The sequence below is a fragment of the Equus przewalskii genome, chromosome 6 (assembly GCF_037783145.1).
Source record: "Equus przewalskii isolate Varuska chromosome 6, EquPr2, whole genome shotgun sequence".
Taxonomy (NCBI): Eukaryota; Metazoa; Chordata; class Mammalia; order Perissodactyla; family Equidae; genus Equus; species Equus przewalskii.
In genome coordinates, this window is record NC_091836.1 from 7,135,722 (window position 1) to 7,146,140 (window position 10,419).

At 40.0% G+C, this 10,419-nt stretch overlaps 1 long non-coding RNA gene across 2 annotated transcripts in view; it reads left to right on the forward strand.

The window, feature by feature from the left end:
- LOC139083825 (uncharacterized) overlaps positions 1 to 10,053 on the forward strand; it is a 79,865-nt gene extending 69,812 nt beyond the window's left edge. Inside the window, exon 4 of one of the 2 annotated variants that reach the window (XR_011540788.1) lies at positions 4,898 to 10,053. This is a non-coding gene — a long non-coding RNA (uncharacterized lncRNA). The remainder of the gene's footprint in view (positions 1 to 4,897) is intronic. The other variant, XR_011540787.1, reaches the window with a different exon arrangement.
- The last annotated feature ends 366 nt before the right edge of the window (positions 10,054 to 10,419 follow it).

Here is a 10,419-nt window from a genome sequence, read left to right on the forward strand (position 1 = left end):
GAATACATTTATTACTTTATTCTTACCAGCAAGACTTATTTTTTCCAGCTTTATGGAACTATAATTAACAAATAAAATTATATATATTTAAAGTGTAAAACATGATGATTTGCTATACATATACATTGTGAAATGATTACTACAATCAAGTTAATTAACAATCCCTCACCTCACATTGTTACTTTGTGTGTGTGTGTGCACTAAGAACACTTAAGATCTACTCTCTTAGCAAATTCAAGTATACAATACGGTATCATTAACTATAGTCACCATGCTGTACATCAGATCCTCGGAATTTATTCATCTTATAACTGAAAGTTTGTACTTTTTGGCCAACATCCCCCCATTTCCCCTACCCCTCAGCCCCTGGCAACCACCATTCTACTCTCCGTTTCTATGAATTCAACTTGTTTGGTTTGTTTTTTAGGTTTCACATATAAGTGATAGCATACAGTATCTGTCTTTCTCTGTCTGGTTTATTTCACTTAGCATAATGCCCTCCATCTTCATCCATGTTGTTGCAAATAGATTTTTTCTTTTTTATGATTGACCAATTTTCCATTGTATATACCTAGTCCACATTTTCTTCATCCATTCAACTTCCCTTTGTCCATCAACACTTATTGTGTTTCCCTTTATTGAATATATATTTTTAAATTCCCATTCATTGTTTTTACTGTCCAAACGGTTTTCACGGTTGATGGTTAAAATTGTGCATTTTCATATATTCACTTTTTAAAACATAAAGATGAATAATGCTCAGTTTTCAGCCTCAAAGAGCTCAAGATCTATTGAGCAAGACCAAAACATAAACAGATAATTCTATTACATGAGAGATGAAGGATACGTATATACAGAGGATATTAAGGGACCTCAGAGAAAGAGAATATAGTCCAGTCTGGGGAATCTGGAAGTTTTCTTGGAGGAATTGAAACTGTGTTTGTCTTGCCACCAGTGTTTCACCAACACCTAGCATAATGCCTAATGCCTAAGATGAACTCATCAAGCGTTCGTAGGATAAATGAATGAATGCATAAATGATTGAGCTCTCAGTATTAATATTGGTAAGGAATAATGTTGACTCTCTAGCAGTGTTGAGCTCAATGAGTGCTGGTATGCAGTAGGTAGAGTGATGGGTTTAAACAAAGTAGTGTTTTTCTTCAAGTGGGTATGAACAAGAAGTTAAGGCTTGGTGTCACAGAATTACCTATAGTGTTTCAGTTACTCTGTATTATGCAAGGGGATTGAATAGGGGATTTCTCATCCTCTCTGGAGTCAATTTCACATACACATGCCTGACATCTCCCTCCTCCCCTTCAAAAATAAATTTCTTAAAAATATTGTCTACACTGACTGGCTTTCTTTTCTCACTTCCCACTGAGTTTTCACTCCACTTCTTTGGCCACTCCCTCCAGTCTCTTTTGAGAATTCCTTCCCACTTGCTTGTCTCTACATCTCTTCCTACCCTTCACGTTACCCCTGGGCTATCTCATCCACTCCCATGGCTTTCATTATATATGCTGCGGAGGACTTACTAAGAAGATAAGATAAGAAGAGAGTTCTTATCTCTCTTCTGTGCTCCAACCAGCCTCTCCCACTCCTTTGTGGACCTAACCATTCAGGTGTTCTTCCCACAACACAAGCTCAAACACCCTAAGTGATTTATTATCTTTCACCCTAATACGTTCCTTTTGGAATGTTCTCTGTCTCAGAGGTTCCAGTGTCTACCAAGCTGTCCTAGTCAGAAGCCTGGGGAATCACTCATAACCCTCTTTCCTCATAACATAGATTCTATTAATTAATCATCCAGCAAATCATCAATTCTACCTTCTTTATATTTTTCTGAATTTCTCAAATAACTGGCAATAAATATGTAATCAGAAAAATATCTTAATTAAAAGAAATATATTTTTTAATTTCAATTTGGGTCTGGTCAGTTTGGCTCATATCACCTCTACACTCTTGGGAAACTTACCGCAGACATTGGCAAAATTGGTTTTGTCTCTACGAACAGCCTGACAGATTTTGGCTTCTGCAAAAAGAGACTGAGGGCAGAGCTATGAATATTTAATCTGTTTCTCATTGAATTATCCAAAAAGCAGGAATGGAAACCCCACCCACTGACCAGCCCTAGTTGCATAACTCAACGTTCTCACATTTTACGGTTGGTGTCGCAAGGGAAAATTCAAAGCAAAACTATAGGCCCTTTATCTTCCTGCATCAGAGCCTTCCACAGGCTCAGGGGGTGAGAGTGTACCTTTCCGAAGAGACACCATACATCATGACTTCTAGAAGCAAAGCAAACTGAACTGATTTCTTGAAAGTCTGGGTAGCCAGGGCATATCAAAGGGAATATGGGATGGTTTATGTGGTTTGAAAATTCTTGGGGCAAAACTGTCTTCCTGTTGCTTTTGGAAACTACAGTCCAGAATTGGAAAGGAGGTAAACAACAGGAACTCCCTCACCACTTGGTTTGCTTCCTATTTGTACTTAGCTAATTATTTTATGCTAACAAGAAAGCATGTTTCTCTACAGTCTTTTTTTTTTTTTTTTTTTTAAAGGCTTGCTGCAGCCATGGAACACTTGGAAGATGAAAGCCAAATCAGTTCACTTTTAGTGTAGACACAAGTGAACCCAGGTGCATTCTACCAGGCAAACCAGTGAATGAACTTCCTCATCAATTTCCCTTCCTCTCTGCTCCATCGTACCTAGAATGGCCGAAATTCATTTGATACATGATCAGCCATCAACCAAGGCTAACAGTACTGAAAATTTCAAAGTAGTGGTTGGTGGTCATGAATTTAAAGTAGGGTTGGTAGTCATGTCCAGTGTTCCCACCTCCCAACCCCTAATAGGTATTAGTAACAACTAGCGGGCAAATCTCTCCCTTCCTTTTGGTAGCCCTTCAGCGGGCCCTTCCTTGGATTGTAACTTCTTCTGTTCCTCTAAATCTGCCACTTCTATCTGCTTTCTTTGTTCCAACACTTTGCTACCTGCCATTGTCTCCTCTATTCTTTTTGTCTTCATGGATTAATACCTTTTTCTATTCCTTTACAATTATTTTATCAGAATTTGAAGGAGAGGAGATAAACCGGTAACATCAGTCACTAATTTTTAACTAGAACTTTAATTATTTTTGTATTTATGTTTTTGCCATTAAATTCCTTCAGGGCAGAAATGGGTTGATTAAATTCTGTCCTGACCCCCTTGCACAATGCCTGGCATTTTCAGTAATTCTTTCTGAAAGAAAATGGAATGAATTTCTCTGAGTCCTTTGCTAAGCTAATACCTAGAACGGGATGTAAGCTGCACATAAAAGTTCAACCAGATAATGATTATAGGGCAGATAATGATGTTAGGAATTGGGTCAAATGCTTTTGGATCTACAGAAAAGCCAAAATGCATTTTTCTAAATTGTGTTTTCAGAGATTTGATGCTTGTCTTTGACTTATATGTATTCAGGTCTCCAAGAAAAGTTTTCCCACTGCTCAAGTGTGGGGGCATGTTTACAAGCAGTTAGCCTTGGCCCCCTCACTGTCCTTCTACCACCACCGCCAACCCCTGCCATAGATTCATCTTCTCTGAGTTGTTTTCTGAGGCTGGGGGTGCCTGCCAGCCTGAACTCCTGGCTCAGGCAGCTGAGTAGGAGAAGAGGTGGGTGGTGCAATAATTTATTTTTGCATGCCTGATTTAAACCATCCCCTTCTAACCAAATGGGAGCTTTCAGCTATTAGAGAAGACGTGCAAGCCCCTTTTGTCTCTCTCCCTTTCAAGCTGCAAAGATGCCTTTCACCAGATCAAAAGATTAAGGCTCCTTCCAGAATTCCAAACCAGCTGGTTCTGAGAATTTTAAATGTGTCTGAAAAAAGCATCTGTTCTTTCCATGTTACTTCTATCTTCCTTTTATATTAAACACCTATTCATTTATGTTTGCTAAGGCTGATAAGTGGAGAATCTATAGTTTGTAAATCCAAAAGGGGAAGCCTCTATGTGCATTTATTATTTCCCTCATCTTGCTAGATCCATAAAGACTCTAAATTAAGGTTTTCAGTCCCTGTTTTTGACAGGCCACCAGCCTGACATACTCAGTGTTGACTGCAGCTATCTTTCTCAGGGTAGAGCATGGCATTTGCACAAGCACTTGAGAAACTTAAAGCCTTGAGAGGCTTTCTTGAACTGGTGTTTTGAAACTTCCTAATGTCCCAATTAAAGAGGGTTGCAGTTTTCTCTGAGTTTCACAGCTCAGCCTGGTGTAATCTGGATTGGGACGGTTCCAGGAGAGGAGGTCAAAAAAAGTGCAGATTCATACATAATGTATGTAGGATTTTAATAAGCATCCTTTCATACCACAGCTTCTCTTCATGGTTTCCCATAAAACTTCACAAGCCACAGGCACTATGACTATTGTTTTTTAAAAGAGTAACAGAAGGAAATGTTCAACCTCTTGCAATCTAAGTTGCTCCAGGAATTAAAATGTCTTTATACAGATGCCTTACAACAAAAATCTGTACTCTATGACAGTAATCCTCACCAAAATTAGATAAACTCAAGCTGTATTAATTTATATCAAGCTTGAGAAATTTCAACACTCATTTCCCCTTTATAAAGTGAAGATCGATTAATGTCCAGTAGAAAAGGGGCTTTATAGCAATTACCTACTAATCCTAAAGATGGATTAGGAAAGAAGATATAATTTAAACAAAATAGACCAGGAAAAGCCTCTTTTTTACAGTTGATTTTTTTCTATTTTTATTTCATAGGATAAGGGCATATCAGGTTTGAATGGAACCTTAAAAAGTATATAAGATGCTCTCCCCAAAAATCTCTGCTTAGTGGTATGGAACACATTATTGATTGTTTACCCAAGAACCATCCTCATCTGTTCTTTTTCATTCAGGAACCCTTGGGAAGACATCTCTGAGCACCAGGAAAAGTCACATTGGGCCTTGATGGAAAGAACGACACATCACCTAGAGCTTATGGACTTGGAGCTAGATAGAGTCCTGGATGAGATCCTGAATTGTCTTCCTTTGGGTAGCAAGTGAATGCATTTCATGTAGAAGTGGTTAGCCAGTTACCAGATAACCTCCAGGGAAAGGGAATTCAAAATAATCCTCTCCATTCTTGGCCAGCCCTGAATATTAGGAAATATTTCCTATGTAAGAAGCTGAGGACTAGCTACGAATCTTTAAGTTGAAAGTCATAGCTCCCCAACTCAAATTATCATGATTTTTAAGAATGGATTAATTGAAAAGTCCTCCAGAGTTGCTGAAGCATAGCTGCATCCAGTGGTTCCAAGACTGACTGGGCTGATGTGTCTCTCACAGACTGTAACTGCGAGCATGGAGGATTCCGGTCCATCATTTCTAAGTCAAACATCCATCCCTAGGGACTGAGGGGGTTGGGGAAGAGGAATCAGTCTCCTCTGAACCACATGGGCTGAACAGAATTACTATGAAGTGGGAGAAGGATAATTACCCAAAAGAAAAATATTTTACTCACCCCATTCTTCATGGACAGACAATTTAGCACATTCCCCCTTCCCCCCTCTACCCCCAGTGATGTCAATTACTCCATTTACAACAGGAAAGAAAAGACATACTTCCTCTGCCAAGAGAGACATCAGTTACCACTAGCTCCTGCATTTAGCTGTAATCGAGGTCCTCCAACTGACAAGCATTCTTTTAGGGCAGGGCCAGGTGTGGCTCTTCATGGACCCATAACTCATTACTAAGTACTACATTAAAGCGTTCTCCCTCAAGAAAAGAGTGTGCAATAGGGAGGGAAAATAACATATTCACAATTCAAATTCCCAGTTGGAAAAGGAGAGAAATTAAGACAATACACAAAGGTTACTGTTCCACAGCATATCCCACACAGGTGGACAGAATTAGCGGGAATCCCTGCATGCAGTGGAATGAGATAGTGAGATCTTGGACAGTCATTCTGGCTGATTCCAGCTTCTGCTCCAGGGAGACCTTCCTTAATCTTTGTCCTCTGTGGCCGTGTCCAAGAAGTGTCATATGATTCTTCTTTGGGAAACTGCCCTGCATTTATCGGATCTGACAGATTTAACAGTGCACTTGCTATTGATGCAAATCCGAAGTTTTAGGGGTTTCTTAGGGTTGAGATGTGATAGGCTTAGGATTTCTCTGGTGGTACAACTCCCTTAAAAACTCAATCAACAGCTGGCCAATTCGTTAGTAAACAGAGCTAGATATCTAGTCATGGTCTTTGAATCTGTAACCTGGCATTATAGTTTTTGTCTTAGGAATAGACATTGTTCTTTACCATCTTTCTAGCTCTCAAAGAACTGCTTCCATTTTGACTCTGCCTCAGAGCAACTCAAAACAATAGGCTGGACAAGGTAAAGCACAGGTGATTTGAGTGAAATACACAGCGACAGATGTACCCTCCTGGATCCCAATCTTAGCCCATGCTATTTCTCCCCCTCCCTGCCTTGTTCCCATCAGCATTTGTTTGAGGTAGAGGCAGGATTTTGGTGAACGTGGCATTGCATATCCACTGTGGCAGGTGGACGGAATCTTCTGATTGATCAAGCTCAGCCCTGTCCCGACTCCTGGGGAGCAGAATCATTCTCACCACTACCACAGGGACAGTACCTCTGTGCCCACCTCACATCCTCTCTGCTCACTTGTTTACTCGAGGCACCTGCAGCACCCAGGTGTAAAAGGACTGCAATTTGCCTTGGTTCCATTGTACGTCTGTCTGTGTCTGTGTATATATATATAGAGAGAGAGAGAGAGAGAATGTATATATAATATATATGTATATATTTATATATGTTTATATATATACATTATATATCTCAGTTACATTATATATTATATATACATTATATACTTACCACCTTCCCAAGACTTCTTTTTTTCCACCTAGTGGGACACTTGTGAGACCTGCTCGCCGATTCTGACACACGTGCAAACTGGAGATAAAAGAGACTTAACATCCCCTGGGCAACCCGTAATCAGTGGATACAGGAGCCTATGGATAAATACCCCTCTCTTCTCTTCCATTTCAAGGCACATTCCACACAGCTCCTCACAGGGTTCCTAGCAGGCTAGAGCTTTTTTTTCTTTACTGTTTTACTCCTCCTTGGCCCACACTCCTGTTCTTTGAAATTACTTCTCAGAATAAGTTACCTGCATGTGAACCTTCTTTCAGACCCTGCTTTTGGAGGGATATGGACTGAGGACGACTAGTATGGAATGAGACACAAATGAAGAGTGTCTCTGTTGGAATCCTGGTTAGCCTTGTGGCTAATGTGTATTGAAGCTTTACTCATAGCAGACATGTTTTGATGGGTGCTCCATGTTTTGACTCAATCAGTCCTCACAAGAAGTCAGTGAGGTAGGTGCTGTTTTACCTATGAGGCATGGAAAGGATAAATATCTTTTTCAAGGCCACACAGCCGTTGGGCAGAGGAGGCAGGATTTGAACTCAGGCAGTAGACTCCACAGTCTGTGCTTTTCATCACGACACTGTACTGCTCCTCAGCCCCATCATGTGGTCTCACACCTCTTTGATATGTTTGTGTAGAAATATTGGAAGACGTCTTTCAGGTTTTTCATGATTTCTCCGGGTTAAACTAAGCATATACTTCTACAAATACTTACTGAGAAAAAACTGTGCTGAGCAATATGGCAGGCACTGGAAACACACTGATGAAGAAAACAGACCCTTTGGTCTCAAGACGCTTACAGACCAGCAAGAGCAGGGATGGATGCGAGCGCCGTGTGATAGCCATGGAGATAAGGGTCTGCACAGGTGTGATGGAACACCTGGAAGGTACAGTTGTCTCAGATCAGTGGAAATAGGAATGTGGGCCTGGTGACTCGGTGCTGGGTGTGACTGGAAAAGGGAGGTCAAGAGTGTCATACGTGACATGGACGCTCGGGTGTTGGCAGTGCCTCCAATGAGAGAACACTGTAGAAGGAGGACTGAGGAGAAAGGTAGTTTGGTTTTGAAATAAAATAAAGCTGCTTTGGGACCTCATATGACATACTCTCCTTGTCTTGTAAGCAAGTTTGTTTTAATGTGCAGAGTTTTGGGGACTACAAGGATAGGATTCTAGATTTTTTTTTTTTGTATAATAAATGTAAATTCTGTAATTCCAGCCAGTGGTAATCCTGCTTCTATCAACTAACATATGTACTCTTCTACTGAGCTTCATGTTTTTTAAAATGTCACCCCCCCTTTTCTTGAATATTATACTACTTTTTAAGTTGTGGTTTTTCCTGTTTTTGTTTATTTCTGTTTTTTTTTTTTCAGCCACATCACACTTATGACTCTTACTGAAGCTGACAGGCAATCAGAATCTTTGATTTCTTTTCATAATTCTTTTCGTTTCTTGCTTAAATATGAGTTTATACTTTCTAAAATGTATTTCATGAAATTGGGCTCATTGTTTTAACTTGTTAAGATCATTCTGGGTCTGGATACTGTTCCTAAACATTTTAGCTTCCCTTCCAGTTTTGTGCCATTGATAGAAGGCTTTAGTTTTAATAATCACAAGAATAATCAAAGTTTCAAAAATCTACAAGTACCTACTGTCCTAACTTTAAAAAGGAGGAGAAAGAAAGATCTCAGCAAAGGTAGGCCACTGAGGTTAGTACTACTTTGTGGCAAAATTCTAAAATAAATTATCAAATACATTTTTGATAGCATTGAGCAAAGAAAGTGCTGATTGCTTGAAAACAGCAGAAGTCTACTAAGAAAAAATATACCAAACTAATCTAATTTCTTCCCTTCATGATGCTGCTAGATCAGGAGAGGAAAGGACTGCTGTCGACATATGGTATGTGAATTTCAGCAGGGAATTTAACATATTCAGTCCTTGCAGATGAGATGGATTGAATTATAACAGAATAAGGCATCCCAACCAACGGTGTATGGTGTATCTGAAAGAGCATGAACCCAGGTGTCTTGTCAAAATGGTGCTGAGTTCCCTTCCCTGCTTGAACACAGCAAAGAAAGATAAAGTAGTGGATGAAAGATCAACAGGTGTAGGCTTGCTCAAAGACAAGATAACTTCTCTGTACACCAAAGAAAGAGCAGAAATATAGAATGCTAAATGGGGTCCAAAGGCCAGAACTTCAAAAATACATAGAGATAGCTGAACGTTTGAGTCCTAAAGGGTGAAAGGGACCCAAAACAGTCCATTCATACATTTGGGCAGCCATATGCAATCAGTATTTAAAAGGGCTGGATTTACGGGTTCTCTTAGAAGAAAAAAAAAGAGGAGCTTGGACAATAAGAAGCCTATAACAACAACCTATTAGAAGTAACCATAGGCTCTCTATTTTAGATGGAGTTTTATTGATCCCATCTACAATATTTTTTATGTAACTTGACTGGCGTCTATAGCTTGTTGAGTTTGATATCTCCACCAAGGGTTAAAGTCAAAACAAACGGATTACACGAGTCTAGAGTTCAAAGCATGGATCCAGATGTCAGCTGCTCAGGGCCCTGCACCCATATCACACCTATTCTTCTTGGCATGGACTTGGGCAGGGTGCTCCTATAAAAAACATTGTAAATGTCAACCCCTGCTTCTCATGTTGAAACCTCAGATATAAATGGTGCAGATCAGTAGAGACCTGTCTCATACTTGTCTGTTCCCAAACCTATTACTTTTTACATTGTGGCTTTTCTGGGAAACTCCTGACCATCAGAGCGTACAACGCTTTCCAAGGTGATTATTTTCTACTTACTAAAGTGATGTCTGAACCCTGCTGTGTGTGAGAAACAAAGGAATTTATTTTCGGATATTCATTCTTCTTTCACAGCCGTGTGGTCTGATGAGTTGACACTGAAAGACTGAGTATCCTGTCTGCCCTCCAAAGTTCAGCAGAAACCTGCTTAGATTCTGTGGCAAGAATTGTGTGGCAAGCTGGGAATTCTGGAACAAAGTGACATGCCTTGAAAACCTTTAATAGGCACACATAGTCCACAGACAACCCCAGGAAATTATTCAAATGAATACCAACCAGTGCTGTGATCATTTAATAAAGAACCTGGTTTGAATGCTTACAATATGTTTCCATTAGCATGCAATTTTCAATTGGATGCATTGGAAGGTAGTGGTCTGCAGAACGCCAGGGTGTGGGAAAGAACAAACGGTCCTGCTGTTTTGCAGTGGGAACACATTAGGGAAAACTGACACCCTGCAAAACATACCCAGCTCCTGCTTCTCTAAGCTGGAGAAGATGACCTCTGACCTCTCTGTGAACGTTAGTGCCAGAGAGTTAGGGGGATAAAGAGATTCATGACCACCAGGAAAAATAAGTGACTCACCTATGTACCATAATATTCTCTTTCCTTTCCTCTTCCCTCCAGTTTCAACTCCCTTTTCCCTCCCTTCTTCAGCAAATCATCTGAAATATAAGGTCTCCATGC